Raw genomic sequence first — 21,292 nt, 5'->3', positions numbered from 1 at the left:
CAGAGACAGCCTGAATTGTTTTTCTCAAAATGATACCAAAATAGGTGGGAAAGTAAGTTGCAATGAAGACATAAGAAATTTACAAATGGATATGGACAGGTTAGGCGAATGGGCCAAAATTTGGCAGATGGAGTTTAACGTGGATAAGTGTGAGGTTATCCATTTTGGTCAGAAGAATAAAAAGGCGACTAATTATTTAAATGGAGAGAAACTTCAGAATGCTTCAGTGCAGAGGGATCTAGGTGTCCTCGTGCATGAATCGCTGAAAGCTAGTATGTAGGTACAGCAGGTAATAAGGAAGGCAAATGGAATTTTGTCATTTATTGCTAAAGGAATAGAGTATAAAAATAGGGAACTGTACAGGGCATTGGTGAGACTGCACCTGGAGTACTGTGCACAGTTTTGGTCCCCTTACTTGAGGAAGGATGTAGTTGCATCGGAGGCGGTTCAGAGGAGGTTCACTAGATTGATTCCAGAGATGTGGGGCTTGTCTTATGAGGAGAGATTGAGCAGTTTAGGCCTATACTCACTAGAGTTTAGAAGGATGAGAGGAGATCTAGTTGAGGTATATAAGATGCTAAAGGGGATAGACAAAGTAGATGTAGATCAAATGTTTCCCCTTGTGGGGCATTCTAGAACAAGAGACCATAGTTTTTGGCTAAAGGGTGGTAGATTTAAATCAGAGATGAGGAGGAATTACTTTTCTCAAAGGGTCGTGAATCTGTGGAATTCACTACCTCAGAGTGCAGTGGATGCTGGGATGCTAAATAAATTTAAGGAGGAGATAGGCAGATTTTTAATTAGTAACGGGTTGAAAGGTTATGGGGAGAGGGCGGGAAATTGGAGTTGAGGCCGAAATGAGATCAGCCATGATCATAATGAATGGCAGGGCAGACTCGAGGGACTGAATTACCAACTCCTGCTCCTAGTTCTTATGTTCTTAAAGGGCAGGGATTTTAAACAACTTTACAGCTTGACAGCTCCACAGACCTTATCCATGTTTTATGAGCATCCATGTCTACTGTTAAAAATCATCAGCCACACATTGTGGGAAACAGACCTTGTTCCAGCAAAAATAGAATCTGTTTGAACTCAGCACTGAGTTCAAATGGTCCTGCTGGGCTTGGAATTCCCATTTGTGTGAATCATATCCTGTCCCTTTTCTTTTACTGGCAAAAGTAGGATTTGTCAGACTCAGGGTGGGATTCCCAGAGTTGGGATCCGGCGTTGTTTTGGATAAGGTGCAGAGTCTCCGCAACTCTGCAAAAATCAGGGCCAATCTGCGGCTTTGGCTTCCCATATTGGAATTCCATGACAATAGACTTGGTGCAAAGCAAAAGAGCAAAAACATATTTGCACAAATACAGCTTACAAAAGCCATGCATGGGGAGCTGAGCGGGAGAGGATATGTCGGAGGGAGAGAAGGAAGCAGGGAGGGAAAGAGTGATGATATTTCCACATCCTGTATTGCCAGCTTTCCCAAGTTAAATAAATACTGTCTTTGGGCAACCAAACTCTAACTCGCACATACCTACCCCATCGAGTGGCACCACAAGGTGAAAAAAATGGCTGAAAAATCAATCCTTCATTCTTTAATCAAATTCAGAGCATAAAGCCAAGGATCAGACTGCAGCCTTTCTCCTCCTGTTGTGGAACAACAGAGGCCTTGTCCCGGGTGGATTTAAATCCGATATGAGAAAGGGGTCAGCTGGATCTGTTCCTCCATGGGGGTGGGGGGGGGTGGGGTGGTGGGGGTGCAGACTGTGCCTCAACCAACAAAAAGGTTGTCATCTCTGGCAGTGCAACCAAGTTCTCTACCTCACCTGGAAATGATCCTGCTGGGAGCCAGCAACACTTTGCAGAATTGAGGATGGGCCAATCCAACTGGAACTCCTCAACAGCCTCTCTTCACCACGTGCAACACGTGTCTCCACATGACCGAAGAATGGCCAGAAAACCCAAGGAGAAATGGTAATTGAGACTTAAGATGACTGTTAAAGGAAGGGGAGTAAGAAGAAACCGAAAGACAGACCCCCACTATTAACAAGCGTATCAAAATGGATGAAGGTCACGTATCACACATACCAAACCCCACACACGTTCCACAAATGTCATCCCTTTGTGCTAGATGACCACTGATGATGATGTTATTAGATGGGTGCCCTTTGACCCATGTTTTGATCATGTCCTCCATTCAGTCAGCTGTAGGATGGTAAGAAGATGCCCCCCCACCCCCACCCCTACACCCACGACTAACTGGAGCCCTGTCCACTAAACGAGGCTGAGTTTCCAAACAGAACTGTGACTTTTGACCTGGAGCTGCAGAAATACTAAACAGCCTGGGGCTCATTCTTGCAGTGCAGCAACTTACAATGAAGATGAGCCCAGCTGACATGAGCACAGCTGACTGTGACCACCCCCTCACGCCATTCCCACATTCAACTAATCCCCGTTGAGCAAGAGCATGTGAGCTGCATCAACTCCTTGGTTCGCATTGCTCCCGGCACTAGAACAGCAAGGCCAATAAATTTGCCCTTTCAATCCATTCCTCCTGCATGCATCACACAATCACAGTAGCTTCATAAGTATATATATGTGTGAATTTTTGGACTCAATTTATTTAAAAAGAACCTATGGATCAAAACACAGCTACAAGATTAAACAAACCACAATGCATTGTGTTTTCTTTTCGCTTTAGGACTCTCTGCTTGTCAATACTAATAACAATATCAGCCTGTACATGAAAAATGCAGTATGACAAGTAACCTTAGGAGACTATTACCATCAAACCTTTGAAGCTGCTAAGGAAGGATTGTTAGGCACTGTAACCTCTTTAGTCCGGAAAGACCAGTTGTCCAGAAATTCTTTTGTGCAGACCCACCTTTTTTCTTTCCTGGGACGTGGGTGTCTCTGGCAAGGCCAGCATTTGTTGCCCAGCCCTAATTGCCCTTGAGCTGAGTGGCTTGCCAGGCCATTTCAGAGGGGCAGTTAAGAGTCAGCCACGTTGCTGTGGGTCTGGAGTCACATGTAGGCCAGACCAGGTAAGGATGGCAAATTCCCTCCTCTAAAGGGGCATTTGTGAACCAGATGGGTTTTTACAACGATCAATGATAGTTTCATGGTCACTAATACTGAGGCTAGTTTTCAATGTCAGATTTTTTCAAAAAACATCTTAAGTGAATTTAAAATCCACCAGCCCCCATGGTGGGATTTGAACCCTTACTCCCAGGATATTCACTTGGGTCTCTTGATTACTAGCCCAGTGACACCACCACCTCCCCACTTGCTCCCTGACTACAATTGACATCATTTTAGTTCAGGGCTTTGGGAGCGAAAACATGAAAGATACAGTACTTGGGTAATTAAAACAATTTGTTATCACTGTTTTATGTTTCAGGTAAATATTAATATTGACGGTGTTTTCCTGTTCAACTGTTTGTGGTTAGGCATTCTAACATCAATCCAGAAAACTCTGAAATCCAGATATGACTTGGTCCCTGCCATTCTGGACAGGAGAGGTTACAGTATCTCATGGTTTGCATCTGTAGGACAATGGTTTGGGGAATCCTGGGCCTGACCAATCAAATGTGAACTTTTCATCAGGTGATCCTAATGTTGGACCCGTCACTCCTACGGTCACCTTTGATTAAATGTTTGGGACTCTCTGTGATAGAGTATCTCAAAAATTAATTTACTTTTCGTCAACCTCAAACATCTACACTCTACCACACTGAAAATGTGTTAATTCTTGGTCAGCTTAAGGAATTTTGGCAGGAATTTCCCGCCTTCGGGGGCAAAGTTGAAGGTTAGGCTCACACAGGCGTGCTTCTGATTGGTGCCCCTGATCGGGGGCGGGGGGGGGGGGGCGTGGCGCCATTTTGCATGGGTGGGCCAATTAAGGCCCACCCAACGTGATGTCTGCACAGAAGCACTGTGTGGGTGGGGGGGATCCCAAAATCGAGAGTGTGCTCTTTCACGCATGCACATGAAAGAGCGACTCATCTCCCTGAGGCTAAGTGCTCAGGGAGATCGGGTCAAAATCTAAAAAAGCTCAAAATTGAATAATAAAATTTCCCTAACTTGTCACCTCATGTGACACTGTCACATGAGTTGGGACATGTCCATAATTTTTACAAAAACTTCATTAAAGTTTTTTAAAACCTACATGAAACCTCATCCCGCCCGTGGAGGTTTCATGCTTTTTCGAATTCCCGCTGGGGCTCTTGGCCTACCCGCCAGTCTTAAGGTTGGACGGGCAAGTCCACTAATTAGTTTAATTACCCTGTCAATGGCCTCAATTGGCCATTGACAGGTTGACGGGCGCGCAGCTGATTCTGCTGCGTCCCCGCCTACCAGAAAATTTAAATGGGGCGGGGTGATGTCGGGAGTTCCGCCTGATGTCACCGCCTGTCATATTACACGTCGGCGAGCAGGCCCCGCCCCCGCTCGATGATGGTAAGACCCTGCCCTTTATTTTTAAATTGGGAATTGTAAAATAATGGACTAGGGTCAATACTGCAGGACACAACAGTCAGTGAAGAGCAGAAGAAGAGATGAGGTTAAATCAAGATTTGGGATTTGGTGATGTCAAGTCGATTTCTAAAGTAAAGTAAGGGAGTTCAGAGGACTTTGAAAAGTTCCAACAATTTGAGGTCCTGCAAAAGAATAAGCTTGTCTGAACAAGTGAATTAGAATTGGTGCTAGGTGCCAATGACTTGTGTTGCAGTGTGTTAGAAGGAGGGAGTCATTTGCAAGATAACAATTTTCCCAAGTTAATGATTATTTCATGTCAAACAAGGAAAATCATCTTAATTGAAGTATTTCCTTTTTTGCAATTCCTTCTCAGGCTGTGGGGATCACTGTCAAGACTGGCATTTATTGCCCATCTTTCATTATCCAATTGCAGTTTGATACAACTGAATGGCTTTCTAGGCCACTTCAGAGGGCAGTTAAGTAAAGCACATTGGTGTGGGACTTTTATTTATTCTTTTATGGCATGTGGGTATCACTGGCAAGGCCAGAATTTGTTGCCCATCCCTAATTGCCCTTGAACTGAGTGACTTGCTGGGCCATTTCAGAGGGTAGTTAAGAGCCAACCACATTGCTGTGGTTCTGGAGTCACATGTAGGCCAGACCAGGTAAGGACAGCAGATTTCCTTCCCTGAAGGACATTAGTGAACCAGATGCATTTTTGCAACAAAAAAAACAACAGTTTCATGGTCAGTGTTATGAGATTTCAAGTCCAGGTATTTTTCCACTTTTAATTAATTTATTTCAAATTCTGCTAGCTGCCATGATAAGATTTGAACCCATGTCCCCAGGGCATTAACCTGGATCTGTGAAGTACAGGTAGTAACATAACCACTACCCTTCCTCACCCACTATGTAAAGAGGAAATAAATCAGGAGGTGAGTTGGCCATTCTCAGGGTTAATTTCAGTCAGTTGCACGGTAGGAGTGGCAGGGTGTTGGAATGGATTGCATGCCCAATTTACAGCTTGGGAACGAAAGGAGATGATCTAATCAAGGGTTACATGAAACTGAAAAATGAAGGAAGGAGGGTAGGAAATAAAACGTTACTATACTGGTCAACAATATTACAGGAGACAACAAGAACCATGGCAAAATCCCACAGCAAATGGATGCCTTCATTTTATTTACAGCTGAATTAATCCATACTTTCTCTTGGTTTATGGATTATGAATCATTTCTTAACCAGCGTTGTGATTATTTTTTTCTCTTTGGGGACATAAAAGGAATAATTCAGACTACAGAATATATGATAAAATATGCAAAATTCTTGTCAATTCCATAGTATCTTTACATAATCCATTATTGGCAGGTTCTTTTTATATCGCCTACCATCTATCTATTATCTTTTCCTAAACTCTCCCCTTAATCTTCATTTAATATATGCATAACTTACAGTGAATGTTAAATTAAATAAAATGCAGGTGCAAATTAAATGGTAACCATTGCAAGTGAAGTACAATCGTAGGACTGACTGGTAATTACCATTTAGATACTGATTATCACTGAATTTCAGCTCGCAAAATGATAGCAGGTCTTTAATTTCCAGTAATTTTTCAATTTGGATTGTCAATATCCTTGCGCGGGCTATTTCAAGTGTTGGATTTGTACATTTCTGGGATTTAAGGTAATGTGCCTCCTTTCCAATTTCACAGGATTAGTTTTTGTGCTGTGATCAAGGGCGTCTTCACCAAAGACTTTTTAAGGTTGTTTAGTCCAGGCACTTCGTCAAATCCCAAGAATTAGATCAACAAGTAGTTTCAGGTTTAACACTTTAGAGTATTCCTTGGTTAATTGTTGCTAAAAGAGTTGTTACTTGGGTCAGTGCTGTAACGTGCATATAAATTATCCAATTGACCCCTGGTACCTTTGGCAATGTTTATGAGGAGGGAAAACCAGCCACATACATTTTGGCTGCATTCCAGAAAATGCTGTGAAATCATCCTGAACTGAATTAGCTTGTCCCATGTTTCTTTAATAGCCATATGTATCTCCTTTAAAACGTTATTCCAGTGGGTTACAGAGGTTTCTCCGTCTAAATCATATTTTCACAGATTCCTGGCTGTTCTCAGGGCGATTATCTGAAAACCAAATCAGCTGAGTTTCGCTGTGATATTTTTAAGAACTCATCTGTTTCATTAGAGACAGCAGCTTCTTGTATGTTTATCTGACTGTTTCATAAGCTCAAACATTAATAGGGAATTTTATTATGATTCAGAAAACCTTCACCGTAAACAGATTACTCACAAATTTAATTTTCAGATTATTCCACGGGGAATCCAATGTTCAAAGCTTTGCTATTGAGAAACAAAAGAAAGAAAATACTTTTCACTCCTTAAAGAACAGAGGGTTTACTCCATTAACAAGAAAAACATCCAAATTCGATGGAAAATAAAGCTCTTTTCTTCGAACACTATAATTGTCTTGCACAGATCTGAGGAAGAGGATTTTATTTCAACGCAAACCAACTCACTGCGCAATGACCTGTATAGGAAAATGAACATGAATGGTGATTGGACAAGGACAAGATCAGGTTCTTTTATGATGCCTTCCTATGGTGAATAGTCTGCCAACACATGGAACCATACATCTTCAGTTTTAGGAAAGGAGATAAAAATGCCAAATATCTTAAAAATACACAATCAGCACAGAGACCTATATCTATATTAATATATTCAATGTCTTTCAGACAGCGTGTACTTCCTAGGTCACAATAACCTCTGGTTATGCTATGCCCCATTAGAATCTATTCCTATGAAATAACTTGCCCCCTGACTCACTGGCTGGGATTTAGTTGGGCCCACAGGGGTCTCCCTACCCCAGTCGGAGATTGGGTGGGGAATCCCCTACCAGTTCTGTGGTGGGGGGGGGGGGGGGGGGGGGGGGGGGCGGCCTGATGGAATCAGTTGCCCTTCAGGCACTTAAGTGGCCACCATCGGGTGGCTTCCCCGCGATTGAGGTCCACGGTGGAAGAAGTAACACCCACCAAGAGCTGCCAGCCAATCAGAGGCCAGCAACTCCTCTTGCCGCCAGCGCCAGTGGGAGTGGTGGCAGCCGTCAGCAATGCACCCACCAGAGGTCCAGGTTCATCATGAAACCCCAGCCCGAAGGTGAGTGAAGCCAGGATGGGTTGAGAGTCATGGGAGAAGGGGAGCCAAGAGCATTGGAGGCAAGGGCAGGAGGGCAGGTTTCAGCACCTCCCCCCACACCCCCCCCCCCCCCCCCCGCCCCCCCCCCCCACTTCCTGATGCCACCTCCCTCGATTAGGCACAGAGTGCGTGACTACGAGGGAGCTTCCCCCGCCACAACCCACCCACACCCCCACACCCCTACACCCCAGGAGACCACTGGAAAAACGTTTGCTTGGCAGCCTTCCAAGGATGTGGGAAACCTATGCAGCCCCCCCATTTAATCCCTGAGCCCCCACTAAATTGCAGAGGGCTCAGTGATAATGGGTGTCAATTGGCTCATTGATGAGCCTTATTGACATCCCCCTGCCAACGGCCTGGATATCCCCCGTCAGTCCCCTTCCACCCTTCAACTTAATTGGAGGGGGATTTGCTGCTGCTGGGAGACTGATGGAGCTTCTCCCTTATTAAATGGGCCTGGCTCTCATGTTTTCTGTTGTGATGGGGTAGATTAAATCCAACTGACTGTGAGTAGTGACATGGCTGATACTGTGCACCTTTAGCAGCATGGACTAACTTTTCCAACATTTTCAGGACCCTGGCATCGTGATCTTTTTATTATTTGGATCCTCCACGGGTCAGAGGTGGCCAATTAACTGGATGCCCCTGCGTTCGCCATCCAATTAGAGGTGCTGGGTGGGTTCCCAAGGCAAGAGGCCCATAGGAGACCCCATAACACTGGACAGATGTCTGTAGTATTAGGTTGTTCAGTGTTGAAAGGTAACTGTGTGGGACTGGAGAAACAGTAGCGTCTACATTATGATGTAAGAGACATAACCAAAAGAGGAGAGGGAGAATGCTCGTGCCTTAGGCTGAGTAACACCGGGTCCTGTATACCCATACACATTATGGGGAAGTGGTGCTGTGATGGTATTGTCACTAGATTGGCACTCCATAGACTCAGGGTAATGCTCTGGGACCTGAGTTCAAATCCTACCATGGCAGCTGGTGGAATTTGAATTCAATAAAAATCTGGAATTAAAAAAAAGTCTAATGCATGGCATGAAATCATTGTCGACTGTTGTAAAAACCCACTTGGTTCACTAATGCCCTTTAGGGAAGAAAATCTGCTGTTCTGGCCTACATATGACTCCAGGGTTGACTCTTAAATGCCCCCTGAACAAGGGCAATTAGGGATGGGTAATCCAATGCTGGCCTAGCCAGTGATGCCCCACATACCATGAACGAATAATAAAAACAAGTTACGTTTATCCAATAATCAAGTTATATGTTCCTTAGCCAGTCACTGCCGACGTATGTGAAACCTCCAAAATCGAACCTGAAAAAATTCAAAACTAAGGACAGTTGAAAGCCACAAAAAAAGCTCCAGCGAAGACGTGGAGGCAGTGAGAGGCAAAAAGGTTTACTAAGAGCTGCACCACTGTATGTGGTGGTGTCCTCTGAAAATTCCCAATCCAACAGCAGAGTCAGAGAACCTAGTGAAGGCCAAGCAAGGGTGAGCGATCCTCAAAATAGGTCAAAATCTTCAGTTTGGCGGCACAATACGCACCGGGCAATTTCCATTTTTAGTGAGTACAGGTTTCAAAAAGCGCCCAGTCCAGGTCCATTGTCGTGCCATTGCACATGGCAACCACGAGGCAGCAACCAAAAAACAAAATCAGCTGCTTAAGCACAATTGCCCAGCGGGAGGAAAGGGCGGAGCTTAATAGTAACTCCCAGCAATTAGCTGAAAAAAAACTGCAAAGTTTAAGGAACGAATACCAAACAGGGTCAGCGGCCGCCAGGGGGAATGTCAGTTAAAGGCTGGTCAGTGCAGGAAAACTGCATTACAGCAAGAGATGTTTAACAAATTAACTCACGCTTCCTAGAAGCTTACAACAGCTATGGATTCCAAATTCACGTCACCTGAGATATTTGGGCATATGGAAGGACCAAATCAGAAACACAGAATTAAGCACTAGGGAGGAAAAGATTTTTAAGATTTCAAATTGCTTCAGGATTGGACAATATGTCTGAGTCTGAACAAGTCAGTACATTACTATACTCTATTGGAGCAATTGCAGATGATGTTATAGCAAGACAAGGCATTAATGAAACATCAGACAAATCAGAGAACTTTTAAAATTCTTTGATAATTAGTTTCATTTACAGAGTAGCATGATTTTAGAAAGGGCTAAGTTTAACAAAAGGATTCAGAAACCAGGTGAACCGGTTAGGTACCTTTATCGATAACTATGGCTGAAGGTTGTGAATATGGTGATCTTAAAACAGAGCTAATACAAGAGCTAATACAATTGTAGCTGGTGTTACTGAAGACACCCTCTTTGACCTATTGCACTCCAAAGAAGACTTAACCTTAGAGAAGACGATACAGTTGGTGAGGCAAACAAAGGTCCATAAACAAAACAGGGCCATACTCAAAGGAGGAGAAAAACCTTGGCTCAGAAAATCCCCCAAAGATGGTACAATTTATTAAGCAAAAGAATGTCAAAGAAACCAGAGAGAACAAGACACCATATGGAACAAAAGTTTGAGATGCCATCAAACCATGCCAGTGCTGTGACACCAAAAACCTCCACAGGCCCAGACAGTGTCCTGCAAGTGCTGCGGAATGCTTTCATTTTAAAACGTTTGGACGCTTTGGGAACATGTGCAGAATTAAAACCTTCAGATACACAGAGGATACCGAGGGAATCTTCACACACAAGGCCACCAGTGGAATTGAGGAATCTCAACAAGAAGAGGAACTACAATGTTTCCTGGGTGAGGTCAAAGCCCCCACATTCTGGAATGCAGATATTTGTGTCAATGGACAGATCACTAACTTCAAATTGGATGCAGGAGCTAGTGTAAGAGTCTAACCCAGTAAGGAACCATGGTTATGAACACAATGGCTAAGCATAACTGAAACCCAGTGGTATGGTCCAGGAGGTATTAAACCACAACTCATAGGCAGTCTGCAGGCAACAGACCAATACAGGGAAAGAAAGATACTGGAAACATTATAGGCTCTGACTTCCGTGGAGTGACAGATGTGGATTGCCATTCTGCTCCTGGTGTTTTACCTTGAAATCGAGCCACTCCTTTCTCACCCACTCAGGCCGGGTGAGGACAGCGCAGTGCAACGGGTTCCCGAGCCTTCTGTCGAGTGCAGGAGAGTCGGAGGAAAGGAAGCCACGCCGACCCCCCCCCCCTTTTTTTACAGCACCGGCTGCCGTAAAGCAGGTACGTTCGAAGGTACAGCCACCTTGAGAAGTCAGAGACAAGGTGAATGTGCAAGGTAAGTGGGTAGGATGGGAGGGTGGGGTGGTCATTGGGATGTTGGTCGGTTGGTCACTGGGAGGGTCAGCTGGTCAACGGGGGCAGGTAGTCAGGAGGGTGGTGAGAGGGGGGGTTGGTCAGTGGACAAGGTGGTCAGTGGGGGGGGTCAGTCAGGGAGGAGCGAGAGATAGTTGGAGTGGGTTAGTCGGGGGTGGTAGTCGGTGGGTGTAGTCGGGGGGAGGGCAGTTGGCGGAAGGGTAGTTGGGGGGGTCATGGGGTATCGGGGGGTTGGGAAGGGTAGTTGGGGGTCATGCGGGGGGGGGGGTCAGCGGAGTAGATGGATGTTTTTGTAGGGGGCGGGGGGTAGTCAGGAGGGGCTGGGATGTCAGTGGGGGAGGGGGGGCAGGCAGGATATCAGGTGTGGGGGGGGACCCCGTGGGGGGACGGGGTCAGGGGGTCAGTACTATAGTTTCCCAGAAGAAAGAAGTGGTTTTAATTCTTCTAACTTTTTTTGGGTAACTATTAGTGTAAGGCAGTCAGAACCATCTGAAGTTTACGGTTTTATTGTAGCTTCGGATGGTACCCATTTGCGGAGCAATTGTCCAGTGGAACTTTGAACTTCCCAGATAATTGCGCATAATCCTTATGTGGGGACTTCTGTGGGTAGGGGTGGGTCCCCTGTGGATCTTTGGGGTGCCTCCCAGTTACTATGCCCTGGAGCTCGGAAGTTACTGGCCTACATGTTCTTTGCAACCAGAAATTCCCTCTTCCCTATGCTGAAACGCCTGTGTACGCTTCAACCTCTTTAAGACAGTGGAGGACGTCACTCAACAGACTTTCAATGATCCTGCCAAGTCAGAGCCCCTCAAACCATCCCAACTGCACTGACAATCGGGATCGGGACTTCAGTGCTGATTTTTGACACTTCACAGAGGTCAAGGATCCAACCCTTTTCCAGGAAGATGTCCAGAAGGGAGAGAGTAAACTTCTTCTCGCCTAAGAGGTAACACGAACATACAAAATAGAAGCAGAAGTAGGCCATTTGGTCCCTCGAGCCTGCTCTGCAATTCAATAAGATCATGGCTAATCTGTTTTGTGTTTCAAATTCCACATTCCCATCAACCCCTAATAATCTTTGATTCCCTTGCCTAACAAGAATCTATCTACCTCTGCTTTAAAAATATTCAATGACCCCGCCTCCACCACCTTCTGAAGCAGAGAGTTCCAAAGTCGCAAAACCCTCTGAGAGAAAAAAATTCTCCTCATCTCAGTCCTAAAAGGATGACCCCTAATTTTAAAAGTGCCCCTTAGTTCTGGACTCATCCACAAGAGGAAACATCCTCTCCACACCCACCTTGTTGAGACCATTCAAGATCTTGTAAAGGTCAATCAAATCACCCCTCACTCTTCTAAACTCCAGTGGAAACAAGCCCAGTCTGTCCAAACTTTCCTCATAAGACAATCCACTCATTCCAGGTACCAATCTCGTAAACCTCTTCTGGACCACCTCCAATGTATTTACATCCTTCCTTAAATAAGGAGACCAAAACTACACACAGTATTCAAGATGCGGTCTCACCAATGCCCTGTATAATTGAAGAATAACATCTTTACTTTTATGTTCAACTCTTCTTGTAATAAAGGATAGCGTTCCATTAGCCTTCTTGATTACTTGCTGTACCTGCAGACTAACTTTTTGTGACTCTTGCACTAGGACACCTAGATCCCTCTGCAGCTCAGAATTCTGCAATCGTTCTCCGTTTAAGTAATACTTTGCTTTTTTATTCCTCCTGCCAAACTGAATAACTTCACATTTTCCCATATTATATTCCATCTGCCAGATTTTTGCCCACTTACTCATCCTATCTATATCTGTCTACAACCTCCCCATGTCCCCTTCACAACATACTTTCCTACCTATCTTTGTGTCATCTGCAAACTTAGCTACCATGTCTTTACTCCCCTCATCTAAGTCACTGATATAAATTGTAAAAAGTTGAGGCCCCAGTACAGACCCTGTGGGTCTCCACTCGCTACATCCTGCAAATCCAAAAAAGACCCATTTATGTATACTCTCTATTCTCTGCCAGCCAGCCAGCCTTCTATCCATGCTAACGTGTTACCTCCAACACCATGAGCTCTTATTTTCTGCAATAACCTTTGATGTGGCACCTTATAAAATGCCTTCTGGAAATCCAAGTACAATATTTCTATAGGCTCCCCTTTATCTACAGCACATGTGACTCCTTCAAAGAACTCCAATAAATTGGTCAAACATGATTTCCCTTTCACAAAACCGTGCCGACACTTCCCGGTTACCTGAGTTTCTCGAAGTGCCCAGCTATAAGCTCCTTGATGATTGATTCTAACACATTCCCCAGGACAGACATCAAGCTAACTGGCCTATAGTTTCCTGTTTTCAGCCTCCCTCCCTTCTTGAACAAAGTGGTTATATTTTCTACTTTCCAGTCTGAAGGAACCTTTCCAGAATCTAGCGAATTTTGGAAAACTAACACCAGCGCATCTACTACCTCATTAGCCACTTCTTTTAAGACCCGAGGATGAAGTCCATCAGGACCCGGGGACTTGTCAGCCCGCAGCTCCATCAGTTTGACAATGATCCTCCATCACTTTGTGCATCTGCTGAGAAGGTGGAATATGAAACACGAGTGATGGAATACACTAGCACAATGCCACATTCATCCAACAGTGGTGACTCTTTTCGAAGTGCATCCACAACTATCCATCCATCCATCAAAAGTGATAGTCAAGGATGCCAGCAGTCAAACAAGTTCACAACTAGAGACAGAACCAAACCATGCAATGTCCCCCTCTTACATGTTAAAAGTCACTGACCTTACTGCCAGAGCAGGGGCTACTGGAATTTGAAAGTAACCAAGATGTTCTTCAAGAGATTCCCTCACAGCTTCCTATCCGACTTAAGCAATTATTTCTAGAGGCAGCAATCCAGGATTACCCAAGAGTTCATGAACAAGAGACTACAAGGAATTATCACTCCAGAAGTAAAGAAAGACAGGCAAAACCATCAAACGGGACGAGGGTGAACTCAACAGGCAATGATAGGGAACATATGAAATGCAAAGAGAGGGATAAACCCACAAAATCCAATCATGAGAGAGACAGACAGCTGATTGAGAGAGGTATAACAGCAAGGAGAGAATAAAGAGGATCAAACCTAGATCCAGACAAGGCAGAGAAGGAGTCATTGTCCAAAGGGATGACAATCGACAGAGATCCTGCTTAGTATATACTCCAAGAGGAAGAAGGAACAGGAGAAATCTTACCCTCATTCCTCAAAGAGAACCATCCAGCATACATTTGGAAGAACCAGATGTTGACTCACAAACGTCAAGGAACCAGGTTCCCCAACTCTTACTGAAGACTAACCAAGTCAAAGAAAAGAAGTCTAAAGAGAGACTACAGATCTTCCAAATATGTCAAGAAACTGATCAGGGAGAGTCATGAAACTTCCTGATCGATTGAATATATGAAATCGGAGACTTCAGGGTAGAAGGTGTAGTATGTAAGTATAAATGTAAAATATATATGGACAAAGACTTTGGGGGGGAGATGTAGTATTAGGGTGTTCAGGGTTGAAAGTGTTAATGTGTGGGACTGGAGAACAGTACCGCCCACATGATGATGTAAGAGACACGGCCAAGATAGAGGGAGAATGCTCATGCCTTAGACTGAGTAACACCTAGTCCTGTATATCTGTATATAGTTATGTTTACCCAATAAACCAGTTTTGGCTCAAACATCCTTATGTTTCTCCAATCATTCCTTAGCAACTCACAACCAACATACGACAATGGCAGTTTCGCCATTGATGATGCTGAAGCAGGTAAGGGAGTGTGTGGGTGCCTCAAAATGGAGGTGTCCTTGGAAGCCTTGTGGATATGTGGAGGGCGCATAGCTCTTGGGGCCATCATCTTGCAGGAAACCCCTCAACAAGAAGGGTTATGGCTGAAACTGTGGCCTTTGCACTTTTGTAGTCTCTTCATGGATAACATTCAACTCCCCGCCTGCCATCTGGAGAAGGCCATTTCCAAGCCCCCTCTGGCTTTCTGATTGAGTAGGGGCTGGTCTGACATCATGAAAGCCCCAGCGGGGTCCTCAACCTGTCCCCCAATTGGGGCTTATTGACAATCTGCCACTGATCGGCCGGTAACAGGTACCACGGTGACTCTATTCGGAGGCAGGAACACAACAGGGAGACAGCCCAATGCGCTACTTCCTGAATTTTCTCCTGGTCCCGAATCCACAGGGCTGGAAATGTTCAGCCCCACATGTCATTATTCAGATGACACTTGAACATGCAGAACTGCAGAAGCTTTATGGATCCACAACATGTGTTCAGCCAACCATCCTTGGCTCAGCAATAAAGTCTAACAACTCTGAAGGTACATTTAAAGTTTTCTTTACACTGAATTGCTTTTAATTCTATATAATAATAGTCATATGAATTGAATAAAAGATAGATGATAGCTGCTGGTGCACATTAACCCCCATTTACCAAGTTAAACCCATGCCGAGCTGCCAGACAGTATATTAATTGTACAACTCAACTGTAGACACATTATAAATGTATTTTCAGTTTCACCAATATCATATTTAAACCTTTTTAATAGCCTTTCTCATTAAGCTGTCTGTGTCATTCTCCACCCACACCCCAGCTCCCTCAATTACTGCTTTGAGGATCTCCACATTAACACACATAAGTTCTTTTTTAAACAGGATAGAGCAAAACGCCAGAAACAGTCGCTTCAGCAGGAGTCTTCTTAGCCCCATTCTTTTCACGTTATCCCTACGTGCGTTAGTTACTATTTCTTTCACAGGGCACTGGGCTGCTCAAGCCGGACCCTGCGGGTGGGTCTCAACCCTTACAGCAACCTGTTGCTCTAATTGGTCTCGCTGCCCCAAGCCATGGGGATTTGGGGGGTGGGGTGGGGGCAGGGAAGTTGGGGACACAGGGGAGGTAAGGCAAGATTGTCATTCCTGATTACTGGAGCACCTCGCTGAAATGTGTACACCCCTGATTCAGCAGCTTTCCAATAAAAGAGGGAAAGCTTGCATTTATATAGAGCTTTTCATGACCACTGTGCATCTCAAGGTGCTTTTCAGCCATTGAATAATCTTGAAGTGCAGTCGTTGTTGTAATTTAGGAAATGTGGCACCGACATGTACACAGCAAGATCCCACAATGTGATACTGACCAGATAATCTGTTTTTGTGATGTTGGTTGAGGGATAAATATTGGCCAGGACGTGGGGGAGAACTCCCCTGCTCTTCTTCAGAATGGGATCTTTTACGTCTACCCAGGTAGGCTGATGGGGCTTTGGTATACATCTCATCTGAAAGATGGCACCTCCTACAGTGCAGCACTCCCTCAGTACTGTACAGGAGTATCAGCCTTGATATATAAATACAACCATTTCTTTCTTTCCTTTTCACCAAGCACTCATGGAGTCCTCAAGCAATTATTCCAAAGCCCAGATCCCTCTCTTGGCCTCCCATAATAAGGCCTGCAAAGAGCGACCAGTATAATGGTGTTTATGTTGTATGCTGCATAACATGTTGTATGTTTTGTTGCATGCTTGCAACAGTGTCAACACAGGGAGCCACCACTGGACAAGGATCTTCCATAGGGAGAGGAGAAAGGATACTGATGACAGAGGGCAGCAAGGAAGTGGCAAAGCTCCAACAGTTGCCTGCAACCAGAACTCTTCGATAGAAACTCAAAGAGATATCTTTCTGTTGACCAATTCTTATCACATTGCATTAACATCTCTTTCTCCCTTCCATCCTTAAATAAAGGAAAGTGCCCAAAGGTAAAGATTGATATTCAAATCAAATAACAATTGCAGAGTCATCAGCTACTACAGGAATATCCGCTGCACACAAATATTTCAAAAAGGATTATCATTTTACTGACTTAAACAAATGTCCACATACCACTGTAATTAGCATCCTGGTGTTGGTAATAATCCAGAAAGTCTCCAGAAAAATTCTCATCTCTGTCCTAAAAGGTCGACCCCTAATTTTAAAACAGTGCCTATTAGTTTTGGACTCACCCACAAGAGGAAACATTCTCTCCACATCCACCTTGTCAAGACCATTCAGGATCTTGTATACTCCATCAAATCACCCCTCACTCTTCTAAACTCCATTGGAAACAAACCCAGTCTGTCTAACCTTTCCTCATAGGACAACACATTCATTCCAGGTATCAATCTAGTAAACCTCCTCTCAATCGCCTCCAATGCATTTATATCCTTCGTTAAATAAGGAGACCAAAACTGCACACAGTATTCGAGATGTGGCCTAAACAGAGAGAGGAGAAAAATGCAGCTGAATTTTCTGCTAATTTTTAAAAATATATTAATTCATGGGATGTTGCATCGCTGGCTAGACCAGCATTTATTGCCCATCCCTAATTGCCCTTAAGAAGGTGGTGGTGAGCTGCCTTCTCGAACCGCTGCAATCCCTGTGGTGTAGGTACACCCACAGTGCTGTTAGGGAGGGAGTTCCAGGATTTTGACCCAGCGGCAGTGGAGGAACGGTGATATATTTCTAAGTCAGGATGGTAAGAGGTTTGGAAGGGAACTTCCAGGTGGCGATGTTCCCATGTGTCTGCTGCCCTTGTCCTTCTAGATGGTAGTGGTCGTGGGTTTGGGAGGTGCTGTCGAAGGAGCCTTGGTGAATTCCTGCAGTGCATTTTGTATATAGTACACACTGCTGCTACTGTGCGTCGGTGATGGAGGGAGCGAATGTTTGTGAAAGGGATGCCAATCAAGCGGACTGCTTTGTCCTGAATGGTGTCAAAACTTTTTGAGTGTTGTTGGCGCTGCACTCATCCTAATAATAGGAGGCATCAAATACAGAATATTCGCGAGCATTCCTCCACCAGGTTATGTTTTCCCTCCTTCGTTGCAGACGTGACGCTTGTTCACACTTAACGCTCTTATGAACTTGATGTATTGCTTTGTCCTCACCTGCATTATACAAAGTGTGTTTTTATTTTGGTTCCAAATTTTTATTAAAAAAGCAAATGAACTATATTTTATCTGTGCAGTGGAGATCAATATCCTTCAATGTGGATCTCTGTAGCTGATTTGTATTTTTTACCAGTACCTGAATAACTCTCTGCTCATGCTGAAACTATTGGTATGCAACATCAATGTTTTTGTTCACTTGTGAGCTGAATTTAAATATTATATATGGTCTGTTGCCAGGAGCACATTCTCCTACAAATAGAACATTGCCTGCTTACTGCCACTGCTGCTGAAATCCTTACCCATTCCTATTTCACATCAAGGATTGATTTCTCGAATGTGTTCCTTGTCACTCTTCCCACCTCCACTCTTCGCTAACTTCAGCAGATCCAAAACACTCCAGCCCATCTCCTCTTCCACACAAAGTCCCATGGGCCCATCACCCCATACGCAGTCTGCCCGTGGCCTCAATGAATCTGCAAGATCTTTGTCTTCATTTTCGAATACTTGTAAGATGCTCTTTCATGGTTCATTGTTAAGATGCTGTTGGTTCCTGTCAATCACAAAACCACTGATACACAACTGACTCATTATCGATCTCCGTCTCTGTGGCATAATCTATAAAAGTAGATTGACTTCCCCTGTGTGCAACATGTTCAAAAATTTAAAGTAAGCTGTATTTCAAATTGCATGCAATGTGCAAACTCTGTCCTGAGGCCATTTTGTGGTCTGTTCAAAGGAGGAGTGAAGGGAAATCTGCAGGGAAGGAAATGAAAAATACTATATTAGTGTGTAAATCACTGCTCCTGTGATACTGGCTTTTTTGAACTATCCTTCAAATATGCTCCTAGCTCATCCAATTCCAACAGCTAACCGCCTTGTTCATAGGGGAGAAGGAACCTTCCATGGTAGGAAAGGCCAAGACTTGACTCAAAATTATCTGAATTGCAGAATATTGGTCTCGAGCTCCTGCTTCCTGGATGGCCGGAGATCGGGCATACCCCGGAGGATGTGCTACAGGACCCCCTTGAAAGTCCCAATACACTGACTCCAGGGGAATTGCCCGGAAATTTTGAACCTCTGAAGAACAATTTCCCTGCTCTTGAGACCCTCGGAAAATGTCTTGACTCTGAGTTAGGGTCAGAGACGTTGGGCAATTTCGACTTACTTATCCGGATGGTTATCCAGGAAATGTTAGGCACGTCGTCTCACATCTGGATGACTGTACAACAGGCCCCCCAAATCACTTATGATTACACCGACCCCCGGCTCCCTGACCCAACTTAATTAGACCCCACCACCCGGCTGCCTCTGACCTGACCCGGCTACCCCCAACCCACGACTCCTCCAACCTCACCTGACTACCCATCGACCAACCTAAACACTCACCGACTTGCCACCCTACCAAACTACCCATGCACCTACCTCCCACCCCACCCAATAACTCACTGCCACCCAGCAAATCTTGCACCTTACCCACCCTACCTACCAACTAACCCAATCTCCCCCCTTACCCACCCTAATCTCTTACCCACCCTAACCCCTTACCCAACCTAACCCCATACCCACCCTAACCCCATACCCACACTGATCTCTTACACACCATAAACTCCTACCCACCCTAACCCTTTACCCACCCTAATCTCTTACCTACCCTAACCTCTTAACCACCCATTCTCTTACACACCCTAATCTCCTACCCACCCTAACCCCTTAACCACCCTAACCCCTTACCCACCCTAATCTCTTACCCAACGTAACCCATTACCCACGCTAATCTCTTACCCACCCTAATTTCTTACCCACCCTAACTCCTTACCCACCCAAATCTCTTACCCACCCTAACCTCTTACCCACCCTAACTTCTTACCCCGCTAATCCCTTACCCACCCTAATCTCTTACCCATCCTAACCCCTTACCCACCCTAACCCCTTACCCACCCTAACCTCTTACCCACCCTAACCCCTTACCCACCCTAACCCCTTACCCAACCTAATCTCTTACCAACCCTAACCCCTTACCCACGCTAATCACATACCCACCCAAACCACTTACCCACTCTAACCCCTTACCCACCCTAACCTCTTACCCACCCTAAACTCATACCCCGCTAACCCCTTACCCATACTAACCCCTTACCAACCCTAATCCCTTACCCACCCTAAACTCTTACCCACCCGAACCTCTTACCCACCCTAATCTCTTACCCACCCTAACCCCTTACCCACCCTAATCCCTTACCCATCCTAAACCCTTACCCACACTAATCTCTTACCCACCCTAATCTCTTACCCACCCTAACCTCTTACCCACCCAAACCCCTTACCGACCCGAAACTCTTACCCACCCTAACCACTTACCCAACATAAAACCTTACCCACCCTAATCTCTTACCCACCATAAACTCTTACCCACCCTAAGCACTTACCCACCCTAAAACCTTACCCACCCTAACCTCTTACCCACCCTAACCTCTTAACCGCCCTAACCCCTTACCCACCCTAATCCCTTACCCACCCTAATCTCTTACCCACGCTAATCTCTTACCCACCTAACCCCTTACCAACACTAACCCCTTACCAACCCTAATCTCTTACCCGCCCTAATCTCTTACCCACCCTAATATCTTACCGACCCTAATCCCAAACAAACCCTAATCTCTTACCCACACTAACCCCTTACCCACCATAACCCCTTACCAACCCTAATCTCTGACCCACCCTAATCTGTTACCCACCCTAACCCCTTACTCACCCTAATCTCTTACCCACCCTAATATATTACCCACCCAAACCCCTTACCCACCCTAATCACTTACCCACCCTAATATATTACCCACCCTAACACCTTAAACACCCTAATCTCTTACCCACCCTAATCTCTTACCCACCCTAACACCTTGCTCACCCTAACCACTTACCGATCCTCACCTCTTGCCCACCCTAACGCCTAACCCACCCTAATCTCTTAACCACCCTAATCTCTAACCCACCCTAACCCCTCACCCACCCTAACCTCTTACCCAACTAACCCCTTACCCACCCTAATCTCTTACCCACCCTAATCTCTTACCCACCCTAATCTCTTACCCACCCTAACCCCTTACCCACCTTAATCTCTTACCCACCCTAATCTCTTACTTACCCTAACCCCTTACCCACCCTAACCTCTTACCCACCCTAATCTCTTACCCACCCTTACCCCTTACCCACCCTAATCACTTACACACGCTAATCACTTACCCACCCTAACCCCTTACCCACCCAAACCCCTTACCCACCCTAACCTCTTACCCAATTAACCCCTTACCCACCCTAACCCCTTACCCACCCTAGT

The sequence above is a fragment of the Carcharodon carcharias genome, chromosome 19 (assembly GCF_017639515.1).
Source record: "Carcharodon carcharias isolate sCarCar2 chromosome 19, sCarCar2.pri, whole genome shotgun sequence".
Classification (NCBI taxonomy): domain Eukaryota; kingdom Metazoa; phylum Chordata; class Chondrichthyes; order Lamniformes; family Lamnidae; genus Carcharodon; species Carcharodon carcharias.
The sequence above is the reverse complement of the archived record's forward strand: the minus strand, read 5'-3'. Positions refer to the sequence as shown.